The sequence below is a fragment of the Pinus tabuliformis genome, chromosome J (genome assembly GCF_031772625.1).
Source record: "Pinus tabuliformis cultivar Carrire ecotype Pingquan chromosome J, CPIR1, whole genome shotgun sequence".
NCBI classification, from domain to species: domain Eukaryota; kingdom Viridiplantae; phylum Streptophyta; class Pinopsida; order Pinales; family Pinaceae; genus Pinus; species Pinus tabuliformis.
Window position 1 is genome coordinate 226,424,144 of NC_142295.1, and position 10,044 is coordinate 226,434,187.

Below are 10,044 nucleotides of genomic sequence, written 5' to 3' on the forward strand. Positions count from 1 at the left end.
AGCCCAAGAAGAAGGAAAGTCACTTCAAGAATCAGAAGAAATCCCTCTCAAGCATCTAAATCAAATTGTTTCTCTTCGACATTGACTACAATGACTTTGGTAAGCTTCCAATGACTCTAGTAAGTTTTCAACGGCTTAGATTGCATATGAGTGTTAAATTCAACAACTTAGTCAATGATCAATGTGAGAAAGGCATTGATGTTGTAAATAGTTTTTTATTATATTGATCTTCCATAGTAATTATTCCACCGATGGTTCATGTAATAATAGCCCTGTCTGAGATGAAAATGATGGATTATGTTTATCAAGATTTGGTTCAATCCAGATAAGAGAAAGATAGATTTATGTTCCTCTTTTCTATTCAACCCATAGGTGTAACCTACTATCACACCTTCATTGGGTGTCCCTTCAATCCAGGTAGTCTAATGCTATGGAAATCAAATTTGATTTTGCCTACTTTGAATAAGCCTAGATATGTAGATGTCGCATTATTAATTAGGCTTTCCATGACTGTAAGGTCCCATTTGAGTAGAATCTATTGGCATGGTCTCATTTTGAATATATTTTAGAGGATTCAAAAATTCATCTATGTCCATGAAAGCCACCCATTGACATTCTTAGTGAGCTCACAATGCATAATTGGAGAATCCATTCTCTTGGGTTTTAATCCATGATCACATATGTCTACTCATGTTGAAATAAACCAATGATTCTATCACTTGTATGTTTTCATAACTATTATTACCATAAAGAAACCACATTTGGACAATTAAATAGCCATGGTACATGATCAATTCTCTGAGAAATGGAGCTTGGTTCCAAAGCATTGTGCAAGCATAGACCTAATGGAGAGGCCTAAGCATTTGCATAGTTTTGGTGCTCATCATAGATTTAACTTCAATCCTAGCTATAGATGAAAGTAAACCACTCTTGGATCTCCATACAGAATCATTCAACCCTTGAATTTCTTGTATTTCTAAGCCATTAGGCTTAACACATTTGATCACTTATTGAGAAGCCACCAAAACTTTAGTCTTAGAAACATTGCTACCCAAATCCATGGTGTCCCATTTCTTGAAATCCCTAGAATTAAGCAGGTCAGTGTCCAAATTGGAACAAAAAGCATAGAAAATATTATTAGTATCAAAAATCCTGCCTCTTCTCATGTTCAATCCTTTGATGAACAGAATCACGTTGTCTTTTCTATTCAGCCTGCAAGTGTAACTTGCTATCACACCTTCATTGGGTGTTCCTTCAATCTAGTTAGGCCAAAGCTATGGCAACCAACTTTGATTTCACCTATTTTGAATAAGCTTAGATATGTAGATGTTGTATTATTATTAGCCTTTCCATGACTGTAAGGTCCTGTTTGAGTCGAATCTATTGGCATGGTATCATTTTGAATATATTCTATAGGATTCAGAAATTCATCTATGTCCATGAAAGCCACCCATTGACATTCTTGTCGAGCTCACAATGCACAAGAGGAGAATCCATCCTCTTGGGTTTTAATCCATAGCCACATATGTCTACTAACATTGAAATAAACCAATGATTCTATCACTTCTATGTTTTGATCATTATTCTTACAAGAAAGAAACCACCTTTAGACACCTAGATAGCCATGGCACATGATCGATTCTCTCATAAATGGAGCTTGGTTCCAAAGCATTATGCAAGCATAGAACTGATGAAGAGGCATAAGCATTTGCATAGTTTTGGAGCTCATCACATATTTAACTTCAATCCTAGATACAGATGAAAGTAAACCACTCTTGGATCTCCATAAAGAAGCCTTCAAACCTTGAATTTCTTGTATTTCTAAGCCATTAGGCTTCTCACAATTGATCACTTCTTGAGAAGCCACCAAAACCTTGGTCTTAAAAACCCCGCTACTTAAATCCATGTTGTTCCATTTCTTGAAATCTCTGGCATTAAGCAAATTGGTGTCCAAATTGGAACCAAAAACATAGAAAATATTATTAGTATCAGAAATCCTTCCTCTTCTAAGTTTCAATCCTTTAATGAACAAAATCATGTTGTCTGGTTCTACTACTGCCTCATAAACAAGCATCCTCTATGAAGAATTATTTGGATGCCTAGGTTGTGAAGGAACCAGAATTCCATTTTCCTTGACATCAGTTGTGGAGGATGTGAGCACCTCACAATTTTCAAGTTTTGTTGTTTCATATCCACAGAGATGGAAAAGTGACAAGATCTTGGACCAAAAGAGAGTTATCCTTATCCACGACATGTTCTTCAAATGAATTATTTCTAGGCAGGACTATAGGATGATGTGCTCAGATAACAAGCCTTCCTCGAGGTGGAGGGTAAAAATCTTCCACACAATGAATGCCAAACTCAGAAACCTAAAACATTGCATATATTACCCGCATACACAATGTCATCAAGCTTAGCCAGCTTAAGCTAAACATATACTTACCTTGTATGTTTTGCACTCAAGGTAGGGACTTGCTGCCCAATGGCCCTCCTTGTTCTAGTTTAAATTCTCTATCATTTATAGTGGTAAAGCAATTGTCAGGAGGATGGACTATTATTTAGATGCTTTCTGTATTTCTTTGAAGGACTAATTTTCAGATCTAGGTGTTTGCGTATTGGATCTCAAAGATGGTGTTGACTAGCTTTAGATTCAAGGATAGACTTGATGCTGCCTCATTTTTTTTGTTATAGAAACTAAGGGTTATGCTCTTATTAAAAGACTGATATATAGGATATCATGCCTTGACCTATAGATCTGCAGTGGTTGGCAGTGAAAACAAGGACGGAAGTTAATTCCAAGTGGATGATCATGGACATTGTAAAGGATCATTTGATCCATATAAATATGAGAAGAAAACAATAAAGGATATGTTTTATGCCCTAGTGGGAATCTAACAGAGTGAGAACATAAATAACAAGGTGATATTGTGAAACAATCTTAGATCCATAGAGATGACCTAAGAAGACTTAGTCAATGGTTACCTTATGCAAGGAACACCAGTTCATCGTCAACTTGTAATAGTTGTGGAGAAGGTTGTCGATTTAAAGCGAGTGAACGTGGTACTAAATGGATTCCTAGCCTTATGGGTACCATTTGTCAAAGGTTTTTATGATAATGAGAACCTTCCTCACATGGAAAATATGCTTGATGATTGTATCCAAGAGGAAGACTTGGATGGAGTTGAAAGCTAACAATAAGGGTGTTGACAAGAACCTTGTTCTATTTGGTTAGACAAATAATGGAAAAGGTAAAGGAACTAGCAAGGGTAAGGGAAAAAGTGAGGAGTAAAACTCATATTTAGGAAAGAAATCGAGAAAAATTAAGTGCTTCATTCCTCATAAGCATGGTCATTATGCATCACAATGTATAGAATCTAGATTAGAACAAGGGTAAGTGGAAGCAACAACAAAACTAGGTAGTAGCATCTATAGAAGCTTAGTTGGATAAGTTTTTTGCCAGGTTTGAAAAGGATTTCTTGATGGTATCTTGCCTTTCTATCAACACAATTATTAGGAGTGTGTGGTATGTGAATATAGGGCTTCTCATCATATGGCACCAACCTGACAATTATTCTCTCGTTTAATAAAGAAAGACAGAGTAGTATAACATGAGCCGGTGATGCCAAATATCTAGTAGCGATTGTAGGTATTACTCTCCTCCACCTTGAGTTAGGTTTTATATGTTGATGATGTTTTCCTTCACCATTAGTGCAAAAGGAGCCACCAAAAATAAAGGATCATCATGCCTATATTAGGTATTTTTTATTTGTTGCCTTGAACCTTTTTGTCGAGGGTAGGAAAGTATTTTATACCACGTGTCCTCTATGACATTTAGCTAGTGCTTCAATTTCTACTATTTTTCGAGATCAAATGATCAATAAAACATTTTGATCGTTATATGTTTATGATATGTATGGATTGTAAAAAAAATGAGTGAACATATCTCTATACAATTCTTTAGAGTGAATTATTGCATAGCAACATTCTTGCAAGTTTCATCTTAAACTTGCCCCATTTCCCTTAATAAACATTACCCTAGATGCATGCTCAAGAGTACACATAGTTAATATTATGTTTCCATTGTTGCATACTTCTTGACATGAGACTAAATCATGTAATCCAAAAGTACTAATATAAAACTAGCCTTTTCCGTATGAGTGATTTCACTTTACTATACAAGTTAGAGAGTATGGGTTTGATCTACACGAGGCCTATATTTAGTCTTTGATCCTGAAACTGATCTAGCTTGGCCCAAATTGTTGGCTTTGGTACCATAACCCACCCTTCAAAATCGCTCTTGTATTTTGTCGGTGCATTAGATTACAAACCTAACTCAAACTGAAACTCAAACTCAATTACAAACCTTATTATTTCGTAAAATATAAGTTAAGCATTATATTCATTTTCTTATTTTCTATTATTTGTTACGTGCGAGGAGTTTCTAGAATCCCAATATTGACTTTTTTTTGTTCATGAAAACTATCCTGCGGTTGTTCCAGGTGATTGTTTATATTTTTTGAAATTGTGTCCATGTGCGAGCTCTCCTCTGATGTATTTTACAATTTTTCCTGTGATATAGGTACGAAGAACTCTGTGCATACTGTAGGTTATGCTTTGATTCATTGCAATTGAGTATCTATTTTTGTAAAAAATGAGAAGCATAGTTTTCATTTGTCAATTTCCGAGACACTGAATCTTCTATAGAAATATGAGTTATGTCTTTCTTCATAGAATTCTTGAATTTTCCCCTAAAAAATGATATTTTGTGCTTTACCTAAATTAGGGGTAAAAATAGCATTGGTGTAATTTTTTTTTAATCTTAATTTAATAAAATAGTAAGTATCATTTGTTTTAATCTTAGGATCTAACGTATGTATTACTGAAGATATTATGATTAAAGATTAAAGTATAAGCCATTTCTAATGGAGTGTATGCACAAGCAACCTACCTATTTTTGGTTGGAATTTGAGACCATGAAATGAATGGTTCACTCTGTGCTTGTTCTGTCCTCATATTTTTACTATGGGTTGGGAGGTCCATGCTTGGAGCATACAAATATTTTATATCATGGTTTGTCATCTTTTGATTTTCCTTATAATTATCCTGGTGACTTGCGGTGCTCCAAAAAGGATGCAACAAAGTTGTAGGGGAGAGGGGTCTTTTTGCCCAATCATCTGTCTTACCTAAGGTAGAAGGTAAGATCATGCCAACCCTTCTAATTGTATTCTTGGTCACTCAGACACTCTAGAAGGAAGCAACAAAGTTGTATGAAAGAGAGTTCTCGTTGTGTGCTTGTCTAAAAGGTCTTAACTAAGTTAGAGGGTAACATTGTGCCAAACCTTGTAATGAAGGTATGATACCTCATGTGCTTGGTTTTGAATAAGTCTTGTCAACTTTTCCTCAAAGGTCAACCCTTCTAAACCCTTCTAAACTTAATGGGAGTAAATTGTCCTTGATCTCTTCATTGAGCATAACAATCTCTTTCTCTTATTTTGCAAGAATGTTGGTTATAAATTATTGTGGGAGCAGCATTATGAAAAGATTTTTCTATAACTATTTTGTTTTGTTGATTGATATCATTTTTGTGATGCTTGTCTCTATTTTAACAACCCAACTATGTTTGGGAAAACATTCTGACAAAACCCTCAATTTCACAAACCTTGTATTTGCTGCTAGATTTTTATCTAGGAATATTAATCTATTAAAACTTTTCCTTGTTCGCAGACGTATGCTGTTGAGTTGGAAGTTGAAGTAACATAACTCAAACAAGAGAACGTGGAATTGTGAAAAAAATAGGTATTGTGGACAAACCTATAATAGATATAATGATCGAAATGATGTATGCTTTCTTTAGGCAATTGGTTGTTTAACTATCATAAAATATATGTGTTAATTATTAATGAATATTTTTGTTTTAAAAAAGGCAAAAATGGCTGAACTGCTAGAAAAAAAGAAGTATACAAACCTGGGTTTTCCATCTGTTGGATGAATATCTATCTAGCACACAATTTGAATGTGGGGATCAATATTATTTTCATATCATGTTATAATAATCTAGATAACAGTTTTGAGGGGGATGTAACATGGCCTTCAACTTTTGTTGTTTACCCATGAACCCATTCATAACCATTTTTCCTTAATTTCAATTAGTTTTTATATATTCCACTAAGATATTTGGACAGGAAAGAAACTTTAGCACTGTGTTTGTTAAATATGATTGGTATCTGTTGACTTGATTCTTTTAATTCTTGGTTGCTTCATATATTTCAATTTTAATTTATTATTATTCACATTGACATATAAAAACCTATTTGTGGGGGTTGAAGGCACATATAATTCACCTTGAGTATATTGGATTTGCAGGTGTGGGTGATTTCACTTATTTTGGGGTGAATTTAGTATATTTATATTTTTTATCCAACAAAAAATACATCGAAATTATGAGATTTAAAATCTCTCGAAATTGCAAAGTTATTGGCATATTTGTATTGTAAGGGTTTTTATTGTTTTATTATTTTTTAATGTAAATCAACCATTCCATTCAAAGTATCATTTTCAATTTACTAAGAATTCTACTTTGTAAAGTGCTATTTTAAAATTTATTTTGAGAGTGATTTTAATATAATTTCAATTGTGATTTTAATTTGGATGTATTTTTATTTGAAGTATTTAATTCAAAATTGTATTTTAATTATAAATGAACTAAAATTAATCAAAATTGCAATTTATTGATATTATATTTTAATTTTAATAGTTTTATTGTTTTGTTTAATCAAATTATTTTTAATAGATATTATTTTTATTGCCATTTTTATTGTGAATCTTTAAAGAGTGCTAGCTCAATGGAAGAGTACCTATTTTAATTAATGATATGTAGTTTATTTTTACTATGTCCTATTATGAATTAATCAATGATATTGTAGTTTATTTTTAATTAAATACTTCTAATATTAGTTTATTTCAATGGTGAGATAACTTTCTACATTCATTATTTTATATTGTCTCTAAAGAGACAAAAGCTATGTTGTATTATATTCGAATGTAATTTTTAGGAACAAGTCTTTATTCCCAACTATTGGTCTCTAGAGAGACAAAAATGAAATTGTCTCTAGGAAGATGAAAATGCTTCTGTTATATATTATCATGGAGACAATATTTTAAGACAATTTAATTTGAGACACCAATTTAAAGACAATATTTGAAACAATACACAAGTTTTCTTTTGTGTCAAGTTAAGACAATTTAGCCAAAAATTGTTTTAACTATTATCTTCAAACCCCTTTGTATTGTAGTGATTTTACTCTCTTTACCCCTTTGTATTGTAGTGATTTTACTCTCTTTTATATATATATATAATAAGAATATTTGTGGTTTTCCCAGTATCTCATTTTTAAATCTGCTTACATTTTGTAACATCACAAGCTCTTTATATTCCCATGCCGGTGATACAAAGCAACATACATAAATGTAACTCGAAAACAACACAAATTAATATAACAATGATGTCCATACATGTCACAAACATGTAACATGAAGGAGATAGTAAACCAACCAGATTTGAGAAACACTCCTTATGTTGAACGTTTCACTCTTTGATGGAGTCGATACAAAGAGAGACAAAGAAAAATAAATGTAACCCTGGGAAATCGAGATCTTTCAGATCTTTCACGTAGAAACAGTCTCTTAGGATGTTGTACGTAGTCAAACTACATGGTAAATAACGGCTTACAGTAAATCATCGACATGAATGTGAGAGACAGGAAAGTATCACGCGAGTTTTCATCCTATAGGTTAGTGCCCGCGATAAAGTGACTAGGGGAGGAACCGGAGAACATCCTCTCGCCCTTAGGATGCACTGGTGTCCCTAATGGAGTGGTCAAGAGAGGATCCTAAGGCCCTGAAGCCGCTCTCTTTTAGAACGTACTGGTAACCGTAGTTGAGTGGGCATGGGAGGATTCGGAGGGTTTCAAACCGCTCGCCCTTAGAAGGCACTGATGGTATGCAGCAGCCATCGCAGCTCCAATAAAAGGACCAACCCAGAATATCCACTGCATTGCATAGATTAATCCAAAGAATGAAGTACATTTCTCAGTCATAAACTCCATTCAGATTAATAAAAACATAATAAAGAGTCATAAGTTATTTTTCGTTGCTTGGTGGTCCCAGGATTTATTGTGTTTGTAAATTACAGCTGGCCCAAAGCTCCTGGCAGGGTTGATGCCCGTGCCTGTGATAGGAATGGTTGCACAATGGACCATGATTACAGCAAACCCAATTGGAAGCGGAGCCAAAACCTACATAAAGCACTTCACACATTAATAATTTCCATTGGTGAATGATTAAAACAAAACCCTAGAATTCTTAGATAGAATATATTGATGGGTGGAATATTTGTACAGGGACGTGAGAGTCGCGTGCGTTGCGCTTGGGATCTGTTGCAGAGAAAACGGTATAAACCAATACGAACGTGCCGATTATCTCCGCGCCAAGGGCTGATCCCTTTGTGTATCCCGCCGACACTGAATTAACGCCTCCGCCGCCGATAGAATAGTTGGTTTTCTGCAAATATTTAACTATCCCGGCCCCGCAGATTGCACCCACACACTGCGCCGGCATGTACAAGACCGCGCGATTCAGGGACACCTTTTGAGCAAGAAGCATAGCAAACGTGACTGCAGGGTTTATATTGTCACCTGGACAATGCAAAATTGAATTTTCAATCACATATATTTTCTTTTCTTACCTATCTTGATAGTTTTGTAAAAATATGATCTAGTGGAGCAAGAAATAGTGAGAAACAAATGAGAACCTGAAATCCCAGCGGTGCAATACACGAGAACAAAAATCATTCCCCCAACAGCCCATGCAATAGCAAAGGCTCCAAAGCATTTTTCTGGTCGGCTTGACCGATGATTGTACTTACTGTTATGTATACAAACAAAAACGTAGCTACAAACTCGGCTATGATGGCCCTGTAGAACGACCAGAGTAATAACTCGTTTAAGTCTAAAATCGGACCAGGAGACGGTTCGACATACTCCACTTTGCCTGCTGCTCCTTCATACGATCTAGCCATGGAGAGAACTGAAAAACACAATGTCAGTTACCCCAGAAGAATTCCAGAGAGTGCAACCAACAACACATTGTGCTTGCTTTCCCTTTTTGGTGTTGAATTTATAAATGTTAAACATAGTTAGTTCCGAACAAATTTTGTTATAAATGTTAAACATGGTTAGTTTCGAACAAATTTTGTTATAAATGTTAAACATAGTTAGATTCGAAAATAATCCTATCTAACGAAAACCTATTACAATCCCTATCCGAGTAGTATGGAGACATATTAAAATAATATAAAATTGAAGTGAAACCATTTATATCTTTAATTTATTTTAGCTATGATTTATATTTATTAATTAAATATGATTTATGTGAGGTAGTCAAATTTATAAATTAAATGAAATTTATTGAAAGCAGAAATTTTTAAAAATATTATTTAATTTGTAAAATTTAAGTAAGTAAAAAAAATTCAAATGAATAAATCTATAAAAAATGTATTTTAAATAACAAAAAAAAATTGTAAAGATAAGTTTATCTCTAAATTAAACAGCAATTTTAATTAACTTTAGATATATTATTTATAAATTGAAATAATTAAAATAATTCTATATTAATTTGGATTGCCAAATAAACATTAAATTTTAAATTAATATCAAAATATAATTAATCACCACTCTAAAAATTATATTTTTTTTCTTTTAATGTTATGGAAATTCCAGTCATATTTTGAAAAAATCTGGCAGGGATTTTTGTAAATCCAAGTAAAAACTGTCAAAATTCATAATTTTAGGTGTCCAAGAGGTTTTTTATGGTACTGACTCTGTTTCCACCATCACAAACATGATTCAAACATTGCATCTACAAGAATTTTTGAATTTTTTTAACCCAGATTCCAACCACTTTTGGCCATCGAAACAATTCCTCCACCTCCCTAAACGACTCCATAAAAAATAATCTATAATATCAAACACAACTCTAATTAATCAC

The 10,044-nt window shown here is 33.6% G+C and overlaps 1 pseudogene; it reads right to left on the reverse strand.

Annotated features, from left to right (window-relative positions):
• Positions 1 to 7,913: 7,913 nt before the first annotated feature.
• Positions 7,914 to 9,076, reverse strand: LOC149226551 (putative aquaporin PIP2-8; annotated as a pseudogene).
• Positions 9,077 to 10,044: the final 968 nt, after the last annotated feature.